This window comes from Nyctibius grandis, chromosome 7 (genome assembly GCF_013368605.1).
Source record: "Nyctibius grandis isolate bNycGra1 chromosome 7, bNycGra1.pri, whole genome shotgun sequence".
Taxonomy (NCBI): domain Eukaryota; kingdom Metazoa; phylum Chordata; class Aves; order Nyctibiiformes; family Nyctibiidae; genus Nyctibius; species Nyctibius grandis.
This window is the reverse complement of record NC_090664.1, coordinates 48,601,477-48,617,549: the sequence shown is the minus strand read 5'-3', so window position 1 is coordinate 48,617,549 and position 16,073 is coordinate 48,601,477.

Here is a 16,073-nt window from a genome sequence, read left to right as displayed (position 1 = left end):
TAATGTGAGTGGAGGGGTCACCATCCTTAGACAGAGAACCTGGCAAAGAACAAATGCCCTGTGATCCAGTGGAAACTTTGGGCTTGTGAACACTTAAGTTACAGGATCCAAATCTGCACACACTTCAGGGATGGGTAAACTCCAGGTTCTTCTGTCTCCTAATGCTCCTTCGGCGTAGTGGCGCATGTATCCAATAAGCCTCACCTGTTAAAGGATGGACTGTATTTGTCTTAGGTGCTGACTGCTTGACTGACCGTTAGACAGATTTATCATTTTGACAACAATAAGTGTGTCTGTCCTTTTAGTGTTTTGGTTTTCAATGTCTCCAGAGAGACGTTCCATTTCAAAGTACAAAAGCAAAACCAAACCGATGTCCAAGACCGAGCTAGTTATAGCAGGCTTGGTAATGTACTTGGGGGGAATGAGTCATTTGCATAATGCAGTGGAAAAACTGTGATTATTTAGAAAGGAACAGATTATCTTTGACTTTATAGAAGACAGTAATTCTCCTTTTCTTAATCATGCCTCAGTAGCTGTCTTTTTAATGTAAATAATATTTGTTTGATCCATAATGTTATCATTTTGAATCTTTTCAGGTGGAAATTAGCCTATCAGCATGAGTCAAGGTGTAACACATTAGCAGCTGACAGCTATTGGATTACACTGTCTCTTAACGAGTTTGTAGGAAATTATAGGAAAAAACACAATTTGTGGATCAGTATTGATCAATATTGATCTTTGAAGTCAAAGGTCATGGAGGACAGTGACATCGTTCAATTTCTAAGAAAGAACAAAGACAAAGTATAGTTATCTTGCTTTTAAAACACACTTTCAAATACACTAGTAAAATGTTAACACGAGAAAGGAATATGGGAAATATTAATCAATGGAAGTTTTAAATATAAATCCTAATTAAATAATGTAAACATATATATATATTTCTCTGTATCTAAACCTTAGATACCTGATATTTAGATTTGGGTAATTTAGAAATCTAATTTAGATTACAAAGCTGCTTAATTTTAGATTAAAAAGCTGCTTTGTAAACATAGGCTCTGTGGCCATTACCTCCTCTCGCAGTCAAGCTTGCCCTTACCCAAGGGACCTCAGTCCTGGGCCAGGGACAGGCACTACTGGTGTCTCTGCCAGGCAAGAGGTGTCACTTATGTGTAACAAGCCAGATTTAGGGTTCAGCGTTCTCTTAGGTTCCTGGAATGTCCCAAGATAATGGACTTCAGGGTGATGTATGTCAAAGAGGGAGAAAAATGTTCCTCCATTATATTTCTTGGAGCTTTCTGTAGCAGAGTGCGATTGACATGATTCAAATGAAATGAAGAGAGACTGAGGCAATAATAGTCACTGTAAATCTCATAAGTGTCAACGTGGATCTGAAATCTACTCTCCTCAACCCATCATCAGTCTGACAGACTAGAGGTTTCATTATAACAATATAATTTACATCCAGCTCTCAAAACAACAGAGACAAGGCACCAGTTCCACAATAAAAATTTCATCATGGAAAGCTGCTGAAACTGAAGTTTCTGAAAGATTGTTTTAGTAGTTTCTCCACAACTCATTTCTCAGAGATAAAATATGCAATATTGCAGTGCAGAGCAATTGGCACTGCCTCAGAAAGGGCCACGCAACTGATCACTGCTCTGCCTTTCAGCCAGTTTATGCTGAAGTCGATACCATGCCCATGGGCAGGCACTACAGGTATATATAGCAAATGGGCCTTAGGGCATCTAAGAGGCTGACAGCTGACATAAAGAAATCTGCAATGTCAGGCGTGTGCAGCTCTGGCTGTTGGTACTAGAGTCATTCGCAATATTTCTGTAACTTGTATCATTCAGCAGCTGAGTAAGACTTAGAGAATGATCTCCTGGGGGATCTGAATGTCTGATCTCCAGGAATGGTTGTGAAAGGTTTCTAGTAAAAGTGGCATGATTCAAGTGAAATGAAATGTGAGGCAAGATTAGTAGGTACACATATTTCATAAATGTCTTCCTTTGTGTGAATGTGCATTTGAAATCTTTATTTTCCTCACTCCCATCACTAGTCTGACAGACTGCATTAAAATACATGGATTCTTCAGGGCATGACAGTGGAGGGAAGTGGTGCTGCTGTGTCCCAGAAGCAGAATAAAAAAATGAGCACAGATTTGGGGTGTTTGTATTAGAATCGCTCTGGAAAACACTTCAGCCAGTGACCTGTGGACTGCACCTTCTGGGTGCTGGACTGAGCACCTCCGTTCAGACATCTGGCAAAGCTCTCCTCTGAAAGCGCTACCTGAAATACCGCTACTTTTCTGAGGGGAATCTCAGGATGCCAGGTTGGCTGCTGGGGCCACCGATGTCCGTGATATAATCGCAATGGCTGCTGAGAAAGCAGATGAAGACCCCAATGGTATAACAGGGATATACCTACAGATTGTATCCTAAGATGTCTGTTCTGCCTCTTTAATCTCTTTCATCCCGTGGTGAAGACCAAAGCTGCCATCTGGCATGGCAGGAGGTAGCGAGAGGAAGGGTGCCTGTGTTGCTGTAGAAGGGGATCAGGGTTGTAGGGACTTTCTCCTCCTTACCCTCCTCATAGGACAGAAGAACGCTGGGGAGCTGCCACCAAAGGAGAAAGGGTGTGAAGCTGGGGAGATTACTTGTGCTGGTAAGGAGGAAGGAGCAGGAAGGCAAGCAAGTGCTATATGAAGAGGATATGTTCACACTACACATTCACTCCTCTCACACCAGACATTTTTACATCTTGCCCATATGCTCTTAACTGCCCAAACCAGAACCCACAAATTGTTAACTGATGAAACTTTCTGAATATCTGATTTGTTCCTTTGTAGAAGCAATGTTGCCCAACCAGATCCTGCAGAGGAGAAATCAAAATGTAATTAAAGAAACAAATCTTGCTGTTGAATGACTTGTAATATCAGGCTGAGAGATCAAACAAACAAGTCCCATTTACTTGAAACTCTGTTGAATTCAACTTCTTGTGATGCACAACCACACCATCTTCCAGCGTTTGCATTTACTAGAGTAAAGGGGGGAAAAAAAAAACAACCCGCACCCTGGTAATTGGCTTCAGAGCCACAAGTGTACAAGTTCACATCTAGTGGCAGAATTCAGAAGAGGTGGATGCCGAGCCCCAGTTGTGATAGCTGGGACTAGAAATCTGATTGCTCATCCAGCCGAGATGAATCATTGCTGTTTTTCCCTTGCCTAGTGTGTATTAATGGTGCCTCTAAAGGAGAAGCTCACAAATTACAAATAACACTATCACACTGTAACAGTCCCCAAGGAATCTACATGCCCCAGCAAGTACCTAGGAATCCTTAGGACCAAGAAGGTTTGAGGAGTCTTTTTATGGATATACATCAGTGCTACCACTGCCCTGAGCTCCAGGCAAGCCTTGAGCAGTTACCATGTGCCTTAATAATCCCATGTTTTTACCCTCTGATTTTAAGGCAGGTGCAGTACTTGGGATATACAGAAAAGGCTCACTGCTCCTTGAACACAAGCTCTTCAGTACTTGCCCCCAACCTCAGCCCTTTCCATTTAGGTACATGCAAACTATCAAAGCAGCTTTTGGATGCAGAAGTCCATGTTTGGCAAGTTATTTTTAGTTATTTTATCTATTGAAATTCATCCAGAATCTAATCTACTGTACCAGAGATGTAAGACATGATGGGAGTAGCGCTTAAGCATTGCGTTTGTGCTCAGCTTGTATTTCAGAGCCTCACGCTAAATTCTGCTATAGATTTTTTTAATAATACTATTATTTCTTTATGCATATTCAAAAACATGCTTAATTCTCACTGATACCCAACTCATGGTTGTTCACTTTCTATGAGAATTCATGTCTTTGATTTAAAGCACTTCCATATTTTGGTTAACAAATGTCTTCACTCATTTTTTTGTCAGTCTGCCACATCCATTGCATTCAGGGCATAGCAATACCCAACAAACCAGGTTAGTGGGCAAAATCCATCAGAAAGTTTGATGCTTGACTTAAAGAAGACTATGGCTCATAAAGCTCTGCTACTCTAAAAGCATTATCATCTGCTGAAATGACTTCAAAGTAATTTTCTGTTCCAAATTAGAGTGTATCTATCTTTGCAGCATAATCAAGTAATTTAATTTACAGCCATAGTTATTATTTATGGCTTATCATTCATATATTATAAGTAGTTTTCTGCAAACTGCATTTGTAATGTTGATAGGTGCATTAACATACATAATTTAAATCAATACATTTTAAAAACTTGAACATCCGTAATGACCTACTGAACAATCACTGTGACGCGTTTAAAATGTAGTCAAAAGCACAGTGATTGTCCCACAGGCTTTTTGCATTATAGCACATATATCAGTTTGCAATAGTAGCAATAACATCACTTAACGTTTTGTTAAAAAAGGCTTCTAACATAGAATAAAATCATCAACAGAAGGAAGGAAGGAAAGAAAGGGGAAATATTTTATGCAGGTTGCTTAAAGGATAGGCAGATACATCCAAATGTAAAAAGTTGCCTACAGAGAGTTTTGGAGTTTAGTGCAATGTGTCTTGACGTGTGCATAGGCTAAACAGACTGTAATGCTGAATCACACATAAAACCATCATGGGTTTACTAGCATTTGTTTTCCATTTCCCTCATAAAGTTTGAGCATCATCTGAATGAAAGTCCTTATACATTTTCAACCCCTAACTGCAGTGACTGCCCGGCAGCCTCGCAAGGAGCTGCTGGAATCTCACTTACTATATTTAATGCTTGAACACCATGGCAACAGCTGCCTTAAAAACACTTTGTATAGAACAACGCAGTCATCCCTGCTGATTGAATCCAGTTTTCCATGATGACCATGTAGTTGTGAGCCTGTGAAAATAATTAAGTATAGGTGTTAGAGCAATACTGCTATGCTGCTGCGATGATGTACACCAGAGGTGTAAGTACTGCACCTGTGGAAAACATGTATAAAATACTTACAAATAAGTAGAAAATAAGTATAAAATTCTACTAGTCTCTTTTCCTCTAGTTCTGCCTGAATGCCAGGGACAAGACAAGTTGTGAAGCACTGACAGATCAGGACCTATTATTGATGGTGTCCTTGAAAGGACACAGACTGAGAGGGGCTGGGCACTGGACTTGGCAGGATTCACCTCCTCTGTCTAATTCCTCAGCATATCATTATGGGCTGGTATCGATTAATCTCTCAACTGGACAGCAGTTTTCTTTGTTCACACTCATAGTTTTGCCTCCTTTTTTGGCCTCATCCCACCTTTCACTCTCTCGGCCACCTCCTGGCACCAGCACGTTTTGTACCACCACCTGCCCATCAGGCTGGCCCCAAACCTGGCAGTCGTCTTTCCGGAGCATCCCTCAAGCATTCTCACAATCCATCTGTCTAAATGGGGGCAACAACCTTTTAAGATATGGTCTGTCTTCTTCTTCAATACAGCAACAGTGACAATAATCTATCTTCTCACTATTTTGGATCTTGGTTATTTCAATGCCCATTGATTCGACCTCAATAAAAATAAATAGATGAATAAACTATGTTGTTCAAAAAGAGGTAGAAGTGTTGGTGAGAATTTGGATTATGCCACATTTGTGACGTAAATACTTTTTGACAATATGAAAAGAGAGAAATAAAGCAATCCCTCTCTGAACTTGCCATTCTGATTTGCAAGTGGCACATGGACAATTTCTGATGCTGATGCTTTCAGCCTTCTGCTGAATTTCATAACAGGCGATCAGTATTTTTCAATACCCAACTGTAAAGATACCACATCCATGTCACACTGTGAATCACTAGCAAACCCAGAATTTTATAAATATTATAGTGCTGATGCCCAATAATTCTTTGAGATTTTCAGTTTGCTGCCACTTTCTCATCCCCAAACACAATATCTCACAATCTTCTTAGCACTGATGAAATGTAACTAATAATACATGCCAGCCACGGAGACACTAGCAATTGTGACAAGACACACTATAATACAACACCCTTTATTCCTGTAAGAAGAGGGTGGTGGATTCTCACATCTGCCTGAAAAAAGATGATAAAATACAGTTTTATTTTGAAAGAGAGTCACTTCCTAAAACAACAAGAAAAATCGCTGGCAGAGACAGTGTTTGAAAAACCTTGAGTTCTCCAGCATTTTGTGAACTCTGTCTAAAAGTGTTGGCTACAAAGATTTATGCTGAAAGTGATGAAAAAAAGCTTAAGAGAAGAATAATAATACCATAAATGATCGCACTGTAACAGACTGTCTGATACATTCAGTTGGCAGTGGTCAGAAAAGTAATGAAGATAAGGATTGTGCCATTCACGAACGTGACACTTGTTTATCTTGAAATAAGTGCTGACGATAGAAGGATGCATGATGGGGTGCAATCCTCGTGTAACGGGCTGGCGTGGAAAGCAGGCAGGTTGGAGCAGAAACCAGGAGCTTTTTTGCTGTGCAAAGCACACACAATGTTTCATTTCTCTGTGTTTTAGCTGTGATGCTGATGTGCTTTGCAATGAATTAGGAACCAGAGACAGCCAGTCCTACAAAATGTTAGGAGAAAAAAGATGTGGAATCTGAGTTCCACCTTAATCCCACGTGGGGTTTGATATCACATTGTCTCTACTGACCTTTTAGGGCCTCAAGTGCCTTTTTGCTTTGCCCTGAGGTTACAGGTATCTAACTTTTAGGCACCCACACCAGCTCACAAGCACCCAGCTCTGGAGTGAGAGCTATGTCCCACTTCAGATCTGCTATGATTTAGCTGTGCCTCACGCCTGAAACTTTAGCTATGGGCTAGCAATGGTGGTAGCCTTTTGCATCTGGGCCATTGAACAAAGCTTGAACGTGACTTTTATTTGAAGTTCACAATATACTCCTGTTCATTTTCTCCTAAATAATGCCTAGCAGCACTGAGTGAAGGCTGGCATGGGCTGCTGCTCTACTGCAGCAAAGCTCCTGCTGTGATACATCAAGCTCGAATGGCAATAGTAAGGCAATAGGTACCTTATGCAAAAGACTGGCAGTTGCCATCTCCGTCTTACAGCTTCAGGAGATATGTACGTTGTGGGTATCATATAGATGTCATCAGGATTAAGGGCTAGTTCTATAAAAGATTGCAGATAAAAATGTTCTGCCTAACACCTGTGAATTTGCCTCTGTTTGCATCATTTCCATTTATTAAAATGCTAATAAAAGATCAAAAGCATTGGGACAGCTGAAAAAATTTAATGTTTGTGCTTGTATGTCCCAGCTCTTCATGTTCCTGGAAAGATGAATTGTAAGTATGCAGTGCAGGGAAAGCTGGAATTGTGGGAAAAGGGCATACTGTGGTGTGTGTGTCCTTATGGGTGGAGGGCAGTTTCTCAGGCTCAAATATTGCAAAGGTGTAAGAGACAGAGTCTGTGCCCACCAAGTGCTCGGAAAGCAGACAAGAAGGGACAAAAGGAGGCAGCTCAGAGGAAGCTGAAGAGCACTGCTTCCCTGCACACACGTGGGAAGTGTCAGGAGAGAGAGCTCGGCAAAGAAATGGACATCATCTATTCACTGCATCAGGTCTGGCTTATCCTGGTACTCTTGTGACCTGCTTTTAACTTCAAGATTGCTAAAGAAGGCTTTTCTCCTGTATCTGCTCTCACAGCAAACCTGTCCTTAGCTTCTGGGAGCAGCAACGGCTCAACCATCGGAGAGCACACAGGGAAAGAGCCACGTACAGGAAAACTCACCTTGCACCAGTGCCTTCCTCCCAGCATCTGCGGGCTGAGCATTGCAGGCGAAGCAGCACGGGCAGGTGGAGAGGGGCTGTTTCATGGTCTGATATGATGGTGCCTGTATTTCCTACATGTGGCTTACTTCATTTGCATTCCCAGCTGGGCAGTCTTTTTGTTTCATTCTTCCTGATGACAGCTGCTCTTTGATTGCCCTTGCCTATCTAATAAACTGTGATTGAGAACCTTTTATCTCCAAAAATTGTGTCACTGTCATGAATAACTGGAATAATGGAGAGCAATTAATTGTGCTGAAACCAACTCACCAAAATGGCTAAACTAATAAAACATGTAGTTATGGTGAAATTACCTTGAAATATTTTCAATACTATGCAAGCTGATCTTGAGGCAGAAGGAAGCTGGTTGACAGTACTTACACAATAAAGTTTATGATGGTTTTTCGAATGCTGGAGAATGGGTGTGTTTCAAAGGGGTGGATGGCACTGAGGCCACCATGATGCCCACTGGCAGAGGAGCCGTGCTCTGGGAGCAGATGGGTGCCAGCTCCTGCGGGGCCTCCTGCAGTGACTTTGTTTCAATTATTGCCATCTATTTCTGTTTTAGCAAGAGCGCTGGGTGCCACTCTGGAGCAGCAGCTGACAACAGAGCCAGCAGAACAGGCTTATAATTCAATATTTAGGACAACTAGCTTTAATGTCATGACCTTGGGACTGAAAAAATTTGTGATAAATTGGAGAAGGACAGAGAAAGTGTTTTCTATGAGCATGGGTAAGCACAAGAGGTGGGTAGGTGAAAGCAGGTAGGAGTTTCAAAAGCATTTCAGTGAGTTTTGTGCCATTTTAAAAGTGCCACCAGTGCTTAGAAGATCATGAGAGGTGTGCAGTCCTGTCAAGGTACCAACCGTCACCTAACAGTATTTTCTACCGGACCTATGCAACTCACTCCCTCTGGTTTCTCTTCAAGTGTCACTTTCAAAGCTTTTCATTAAACTTACTTTTGCACCTAAAATGCTGCCGTGTCATGTCTTGACTGCACCTGTCTCATGGTGAAAGCTGTCTGGCATTTGAAACAAGTAGTTTATAGCTGTAGGTTTGCTAAGAGAAGGAATCGCAGTGATCATGGTGGCCACTACCATCAGCTCCACACCAGTGGCTGCAGTCACTTTGGCCCAAAGCTTGATGGGGGGACACCACGCATCCCTCACCCTCCTGCAAACCCAAGCAGTGCTAAAATATGAAAAAAACAGTATTTAATTTATGGTATCACTTAGGAGGGCTGAATTTTGAGATGTTCTCTCCTTTACCCGCGTCATAACCACACCAGCCTTTTGTATTTACATGTCAAAGACTGAGGTGTACAGGACTTTCCTCTGAGCACCATAACCAGAGGGGAGAGATTGTATGCCAAGGTGAACCCATTCCCAGAGATTAATGCCTATTATATGGGTTGTGTCTGAAGATATTACTATAAATAAGGGAAAAAATGCATACATAAGTGGTAATATTCTTAAATAGAGGGTAATATTCTAAAATATATGTTACTGATTTTAATAAGTGGAAAATTACTGTTCACTTTATAATGCAGGCACTTTGTAATGCACCACTCCTCCAATAACTAAATAGAGCAAACTAATTACCATTTGTCTGCCATCTAGGATAGAACAGGAAGGAGTCAGGACTTCAGAGGAGAACTTCAGCTATTTGAAAAATGCTACTTCAAATGTTTTTGAAATTGAAATGCTCTAGATAAAAATTTAGTTATTTTATTTTTAATAACCAACCAGTCTCTTTATGGCTGTTTCTAAAAGTAAATGTGTTCATGCAAACGCTGCCAGGTATAAGCTGGAGGACTGCCTTGTTCTCAGTCCGTGTGAGGTGTGAGTCCCAGATGAGGGTTCTGGATTGCTTCCAGGCTACTGTATATTGTGCCTGAGTGATGGTGACTCCTCCAGCACTGGCTCTTTCCAGCAGCAAAGGCATTATTTACGGCTACGTGCAGATTTCTAGATGGGTCTGGAGGGTGAAAGGCAGTAGCTGTTATACTTGGATTGTCTAAAATAGTCCTTTTTATCTTAGGATCCTTGCAAAGTGTCTGGTGTCTCTGTTGGATTTGGGAGGTGAAGGGCTCGTTTTGGGGTGAGCACTCAGGAGAGCAGCCCAAGGCTCCTGGCCCCCAAGGGATGGCAATGCGCTGAGGCTGCAGCTCATCTTGGTGCACACAGGAGAAGGCTATTCTGCTATTCTTTCACCTTGGCCACTTGCAAGGCTAAAATCAGATCACAGCTTTCCTAAGTTTTGCAAAAGAATGAAGGAAATTCTTATATACACAATAAAACTTAAAGCGTTGTGTTATTAGTTCTATAAATCTCTCCCTTGAAAAAATACAGCTACAGAGAAGATGACTGCTGTCATGTAACCTCATCTGTCAGCAGATAGCCTCTTTTTTGGTAATATGAGAGTCACATAACACAATCTCCTTGGTTTCTCTCACTTGCTCGTAGGTGGAACCATGCACCTTGGAGCACCTCCACTGTCAGGTGGGACAAAGCACTGCAAAAAAGACCTTTATGGCAGACAAATACTGATCTTATTAAGTGGAGTGAGGAAGGGAGGAGAGATCTTCTGCACCTCTTTTAATACAGGACAAATTGTCCTCTCATATCTCCCTGCTGACTATCAAAAGCTCACTCGCCTTCTGTCTCAGATGGGTAAAATCAGAGTCCCCCCTCCAGAGGCCAGGTTGCATTTGTGAAGCTCTAATAAGTATGGACAACTTTTTAATAGTAAATTACTTTTATTTTATTTTTCAATACCTTCATGGAAACCAAAATGCCAAGATAACACAAAGAAGAATGAGGATGTGGACCTAGATTGCCAGAATACTGCATAACAGCTTTGGACAGGCTGGAAAATGGAGCTGATAATAGTCTCACTAAGTGAACATCAACATGGAGAGAAACTAAAGATTAGGACTAATGTATCGTTGCTGCACTGAGGTTAATGTACCCTTAATTTCACAAAGCTCCCAGCAAGTAGGAGTCACCCAAAATTCAGACCAATTTGGGCACAAGATTTCTGAGAGATGGCCAAAAAGTGTGGATTTTCTTTTCAGTTTTGCTACAAGTGCAGGAAACCAGGTCATGGTAGGTAGTGTTGGAAAGACCTCCGAAATCCATAGGTACAATTTGAAGTTAATTCCAGAGATTTCCATTGGCATCAGTGAGATCATGATTTGATTTATTTCTCTGAAACTTCTGCCCAAGGGAGAGAGGATGGTGAGAGGCAGGACCTGTTGTGGTCACTAGTCATGGGGGAGAAACTCTGGAGCTGAGCACAGGAAAGGAGGTCACTTTTAGAGTGTGGTGGCTAAACTCCACTAATCTCACTTCTCACATCCAAATCCTGGTCATCTAGGCTACTCATGTGTGGCTCTGAATTCAGGTTAAAATTCAGAAAAGCTTCTCCTCTGGGGAAGTGGGGTTAAGTGGCGTGAGTAACTTCTGCTTGCATGTACACAGTTTGCTGCCAGCGAGCATGCCATTTGCTCATCTCTCTGGGAACAGTACTTGCTGATAGACTGAATTCATAAATGAAATGATTTTGCTCATGTCATCACCATCCCTCTTGGCCACAGTTGTGCTGCACCCACCTATCACGCAGAATTGCTGCATGATATGCTGCTGAGTGCTGACATTCTTCCCTCTGCAAAAAATAACGCATAGGTCAGCCCACTCCTTTTCAGCTCAGTGCTTTTCACCACCCAGCAGTATAAGGTGGAATGAAGTATCCTTTTAAATGTCTTTTGACACTTGCTATGAAGAGCACAGTGTGGTGCTCCTGCTTCTTGCTACTGTCTGAGCTCCTGTCCATCTTCTTCCTCCAGCCCACAGACCCCCAGGAGCAGGTAACTGGCATGGATTGCTGTGTGCTCCTGTGGCCAAACAGAAATAGCCCAAATACACAAGCAAAGTTCATAATTCCATCAGCTGCCTTAGGAGGATGGTGTTCCAATAGGAGAAAGAAAAACTGAAGGAGCTCAATATGAGCTATTAAGGATGAATATTCTATTCATCACAGAATCAGGGAGTGAAGCTAAGCCCTATTTGCTTTGGCTGTCAGTTCTGTGTCCAGTTTGCACACAAGACCCATACATATACACACTGATGTTCACTGTGCAGATGTCAAGCTGGGCATAAATACCATTTCAGGTGTGGTTTTTTTTGTGTCTGGTGACAATTATTGATCATTGTTACAATTTGAAAAATAGCTAAATCCTGAATGTCTGCACATTAGTATTAGGTTGTCACAATCAATGCCTGGCTAGGATTGCTCTGTGCGACACTTCAATCACTTTTTTTTAAGTGCAGTGCATTGTTGTGTACAAACATTGGTTTGGGTAGAAGGAAGGGTGAACACATTTTTCTCCAACTCCTTCTGAGATCTCAGAGGCAAGCTGGCTCTCTGACATTAATTCAGGCAAGGATTCAACTTTACCAAACCATTGGTAAACTTAAACTTTGTTGGCTAAGGGTGGATTTAAGCATTCGCTTGAAAGCAAGTATGTGCTGCAGTGCATGGCTGAATCATTGCTAGTTCTCCACTATTTAAGAACTGCTCTCTAATCCTCTGTCAAGTGGCTTTGGTGTATCTTTCTGCTCAAGAGACTATGGCTGCTTTTGTACATTGATCCCTGGTCATACCCATCCTACATGTAGAGGAGAAATCCCTGAAAGCTCCAGCCTCCAGTTCCAGCAGCATTTCCCTGCCTTGAGCTGTCTGACCTGTGCCAGAGAGGAGCCTGAATATGAACCAGCATATACTTTGCATGGACAGTAAGGACATCACAGTCTTGGTGCAAAACAGGTTGTGTTTCAGCATGACAGAACAGAGCAGTTAACTATGTATCATTTTGCCCATGCTAAAGTCTTCTGATAAGCTTCCTCTCATATTCCTGCTGGTAGCCATCGTGGCAGTTTGTGTGGACTGTTCCCAAGAGAAAAAATACAGCTCAGCTCTCATAGATGGGCGCTACTCAGGGTTAAAAACAAAGGAGCTCAGGTATGAAAAACAGTCTAACCATACGCCTCTTTTCAAATAAGTATGAGAAGTCATAAATGCTGAGCATGTGGATGGTCCTTGCATCAGAGGAGCTATTCACATTACAACCTCAACTGCAAGCAGCAAAGCAAATTCCAGCTTCTGGAACTGATTGTTTACGGACTTTTGGACTGTCCCAAAGGTGCTGAGACAAGTCAGGTGGTTTGAGCTAACTCATTTCACTTCACAGTTAAGATAAGCAAAAAGCAAGCGCTGCCTCAGCAGCTCTGTGGAGATGGAGCGGCATCAAGCAGTAGCTCAGTTTCTGATGATTATAGGACATCCCAGAGGAAAATGCACTAAGGTCAAGCAGAGACCTTAGTGGGGTGTGCAAATTCAATAAATTTTCCTCTTAGTGATTCAATTATTTTTTTTCTTGTTACAGCAAAGGGATGGGAAGGCTAGTTTAAATTTTGTTGTGGGGGTTTGCATCTTTTCTGGGCTTCTCAGTTTTTGATTAAGAACCAGGTGACCTCATAACTCATATGTGTCCTGCAAGATATTTCTTTAGGACTTTTTTTCCCATTCTTTTATAATTCAAAAGTGCAGTAACCACTTTTAAAATGTAAAAACATTTCTATATAATCCTTTCTTTCCATAGTATTCTGTTCTGTCTGGCTATTTTCAAAATACCTTTATCAAGGTTTCTTATATCTATTGTTGCTAACCAGCATCCACAGCAACTTGGCTCCATTTCTACTCCCCCCACTTTGTTCTACCATTGACATATCTACTAGAGCCCTGGATGGTTATTTTTATCCATCAAACTGCTGTTTACAGTTTTATCTTAACTTGCTTCGCTTGATTTCATGTATTTCTTTTTAGTGATTTCCATCATAGAGACACTATTTGCCAAGCTGACTTTTGAAGATTTATTATATTTAATTACAAAAATAGCATCTCATACCTCATAAACAATGTCTGTACCTCAAATTATTAGAACAGCAATTTATAAATAACATATGGCAACTTCATCTATATAACTCTTGTTAAAGTGCCTTTAGTAATCATAGTGGAGGTAGACTTTAAGGAGAGCTATTCAAGAGAATAATGCGATGGCTCTGAACATCTTAATATACAATGGCAAGTGATGGAAAAGGAAAGTTAGAGTGATTAGGTTTTACATCACTGCATGCAGACATACTGGTTTAGGCAGAAGTCAAGGGCTCAAACAGCATACAAGAGATTATGATTAGGATATAGCCCATAGAAAGCTTAAATGTGAAAATGAATCAGTAAAATATTCCTGAGAATGTCGGAAGCAAAATACAATGTCAGTCTGCCTTCTGACTACCTCACAGCATCTTGGGGAGTCTTAGAGTAAGGAATAATCTTTCTAAATCTTCACTTTTATACCATGCTGGGGAGGACTGCAGCAGAAAAGCTTGTAGATACTTATTGGATCTAACAGAGACTGCTGACTGCCTGAATGCAACTGAAGGGAATACACTTCTTCTGGTGCCAGATCCTCAGGAAGGTTTAAGACAGTCAGAAAGCCAGTGAGGTGAATACCATGGTATTTCTCCAGTCTCAAAAGCAGTTTGATTAAGCTGCACATTTTGGAAATCACACTTTTTTCCAAGCTCTGGGACATCTGGAATTGGTAAGAAAGGAAAATGCTGGGTGAAATCGTGAAAAGACTTCCTGGTGAACAACTAAAGGCCAGTGGCATACTTAGTGCCAGGCAGCATGCTTTGCATTGAGGATCAATCAAATAAATTTGTATTTGATGAAGGAAACTACCTTTGCCTCATGCATGAATTATTAATTCACATACATAAGGAAGACAGGTGTGTGGTACATCACATTACTATTTTAGTGGATGCATCTTTGCTGTATACAGGGATGGATGAGACCCAGGTTGGGTCATTTGGCATGAGTGATCCCACAGTGGAGAGCAGCAGTTACTAGGAAACAAGAGGGGATGCGAGAAGTATATAAAACTGCATGGAGCTGCTGTGTAATTTTAATCAGTGTGTCAGGGGCCAGTAAGGGAGCTAAGGAGGATCTCCAGGGCTTTTTAGCTCCCACTGACTTTCTGAAGTTATTTCAAACATGGCCACTGCCTACAAATTTGGCAGCTTGGCTACATTCAAAACAAGAACCTGGTAGTACAGCGTACGGGCCTGGTATTCCCTATCTCAAGCAGTGAAAGTACTTCACAGCTGTCATGTCTGGTCAGATGAGCTTTTACAAACTCCAGAAGTTCAGACTATTCATTTAGTTTAAAGCAAGGTTGTGTTCCCACAGCTGAAAGAGATGAAACTAGTGCAGACAGTTCACAGCTAAACATCCTCCATTCTGGAAGGTATCCAACCCAGACGTGAGAGGAAAACGTTGGTTCTGCTGAAGCTAGTGGGAAAATTCCCATCAAGTTCAATGGTGGTAAGATTTCAATTTGAACTTTCTGAGATAACCTGGCACAATTTAGAGAGAAGGTGTTACTCAAGGGGTGTTTTCTACTCTACAACATGCCCATTGCTATCCCAGTTGGTAGCTGGGAAACCAAGGGAGGAGCCAGTCCCTTCAGCTTAGGAAAAGCAACCTGCCTTTCTTGACCTTTCCATCGGCACTAATTAGAGTAATTAGATTAGAGTAAACGTTATGGGAGGTGCAGCATAGACAACCTTTTCATGTTTTTATGTTGCTTGAAAAACCCAGCAAGCTGATTTCTTGGTCATTCAGCATCTGTCTAGACATTGATACTGTTAGAGAATGAAAGCTAGAAATCTTCTCTAGATTTACTGTGATTTATGTGCCTTGCTAATGGCTGAATGGGCTGGGTCCTGTCCTGAGATTCCGTGTTATAAATTCAAATAAATTATGGAAAGGAGGACTGGGGAGGGCCTGCTGTTTAGTTACTCCTTTCTGCATCTGTAAGACCAGCCCATCTTTAGCAGATGTATGTCTAAGACATGCACACATAGTATATAATCCAAGACATAAACCTTAATGTATATTTATGTGTTGGAGATTCTTTCAACTCCCTTGGTGATCTACTGTAGGATTTTTCAGTTTCTATAGCACACATGCTTTCCTAACTCAAACTTCTCTGACTGCAAATGAAGTTGATTCCATCTTGTTTTACATTGGTGGAAGTGGAAAAACACGGATTATCTTACTCTGTAACAATCCTTGCATGTATATGAAGACTATTATCATGTTTCTGTGACAGTTTTCTATTCTAGAATGAATAAAGATAATTCTTCCAACTTGTTCTATGAGGTTGAGGGATTTT